General features: G+C 42.2%; 1 long non-coding RNA gene across 1 annotated transcript; it reads left to right on the top strand.

Annotated features, from left to right (window-relative positions):
- Window positions 1–627: 627 nt before the first annotated feature.
- Window positions 628–1,006, top strand: LOC149114095 (uncharacterized). The gene is made up of 2 exons (XR_016206407.1): window positions 628–684; window positions 861–1,006. It is a non-coding gene; the product is annotated as an uncharacterized LOC149114095 (long non-coding RNA).
- The last annotated feature ends 1,109 nt before the right edge of the window (window positions 1,007–2,115 follow it).

Here is a 2,115-nt window from a genome sequence, read left to right as displayed (position 1 = left end):
GACACCAATGCGAGGCCACGCGTGTAAAGTCAACTTCCGGCGATCGAGGAGACAAGGCGATCATCTGCAATCATGCCCAACGGAGATCACTGTTGCGTCCCGTAATGTAAAAATAATCGCGCTAAAAATATTCCAAATCATACCTTTCACCAATTTCCCAGTGATGAAGCCATTCGAAAGCAGTGCGTTGTCAAAATACGGCGAGACGTGGGCGAAAGTGTCCAGGTAAGTTGGTTAGGTTATCGATGTCATTGTCGCGCACATGTATTTACATTAATTATTATGATCTGGTCCATCTACAGATAACAAACAGCACACGAGTATGTTCTGTACACTTTAAGGAAGCGGATTTTCAGACAACTTTAACAGGGAAGCGTGTTCTGGAGAAGCATGCAGTTCCGAGTATTTTTTGCTGGTCAAGATCACCCAGGAAAAGAAAATCTCAGACAAAGCGAGAACCACCGCGTGCACGAGTGCGATTGTTTGATGTAAGCGTGCCATCGTCCCCTGTCACTGTGACAGGTAAATAGGCACCTTAAGATACCAGCACGGGACGAGCTAGGACGGCTACCGGAAGTAAATTGACTCAACCGGGCATGCGCACGAGAACTCTCGCCTAATCTCTGTGCCGTTCTCATCTCGTCGGGGACGCCATTTCGCCCGACTAGCCGTCGTATCGAAGACGTGAGTATTTTGCACTTGTTTTGCCCCGATAACTGTTCCAATCGACTTTATTTTCAGTTATATTGATAGAAATGTTTATAGCGTTCACAGTTTTCGTGATTGTAGTGTAGAATACTACGCTGAGATACGAAAATGCGAGTAAAAATATTCCTCGTCTGTTCGTTTGTGTTCTGCAGCCACTGTGCAGACGCTATCACGAGTGTGCAAGCTCAATACAAACTCTATGCATTGAGAATACAACAGTGTAAGTACAGTTGATAAATTGTTGTAAGAATGAATGCCATGGAGCATCTATCGAGCAAATAAAGTATACATTTTCAAACTGATGTTTAGTTGTTGTTTTTATACTACCCAGAATTTGATGCAACGTTTGTTTGATTTTTATAATGCTTGTTACAATTACAGATGGAAATTGAAACGTTCAACAAAAGTCAGGATTCTTCGGCGACAGAATTCTCAAACGCTTTAGTGGTAAAAAGCCATCTGAAGCAGGTCGATCAGATTGTTCGTTTAATTTTTTCATACGGAAATTATGGTTTCTCAATTAAAATATTGACAGATGTTTGCTTCGCTTATAAAGAAAAAGAAATTCAGCATCGCTGTTCACTATCGTTTAAGCCTAATAGGATAAGATTTCTATCATCTCTTTTATAGCCTAATGGATGTCATTGCTTCTGTGAATAGCTTGTACGAGGTTCCAATTATTGACGTCGCCGTCCTTTGCGAAAATGCACATCTTAAGCATTTTGTTTTTGGCGACACGACGGGACCCGCGAAAGTTTCCCGCGTCCACTGCCGTTGCCGTCCTGGCCTTCCCGTCCTCGTATCTTAAGGTCCTTAATATTGTTGTCGGTATCTCTTTAAACATTCCTTGGTTAAAATCGTAAAATAATCAGAAGTATTTTTATGTTTTTCATTTTAAACCATAGCATCAACTTTCGGCCAAGCTTCTGGTGAGGAAAGTCCTATGGAGGTCCAACCGGAACTGTCATCCTCTCCTGTTGTTGTAGACTTCCCCGAGCCAATATACACTGTCACTGTCACAGGTAAATATTGTTGTCGGTATGTCCACCAGATTGCAGTACCAAAACTCTGAAGAAATCAAGGTACTCGCTGACTCAGCCATAATGTTTCAACACGCGTGGCCTCGCTTTCATGCGAAAAATGGTGACGTTGCATCCAACATGGCGGACTGTGATTAAGGCGAATGGTTTAAGAATGGCTGACGGTAAGGATTGAGAAACGCCGGTCAACGACCCATTTGGCAAATCGCTCATATTTTGCCCAAAGATACCCTTGGGTGACCTAATTCTAAAAATCATATTTAAAGGTTCCAGCGAATTTTTATTTTTCAGAAATTCGCAAAAATTTGAAAGCGCGGTCAAAGTGCGGTTTTTCGTGTAATAAAATGACCGAAATAAGGTGCGAGGA

This window comes from Orbicella faveolata, unplaced genomic scaffold, assembly GCF_042242905.1.
Source record: "Orbicella faveolata isolate gen_17 unplaced genomic scaffold, um_ofav_v1 contig_14, whole genome shotgun sequence".
Classification (NCBI taxonomy): Eukaryota; Metazoa; Cnidaria; class Anthozoa; order Scleractinia; family Merulinidae; genus Orbicella; species Orbicella faveolata.
This window is presented reverse-complemented; position numbering and strand designations above follow the sequence as displayed.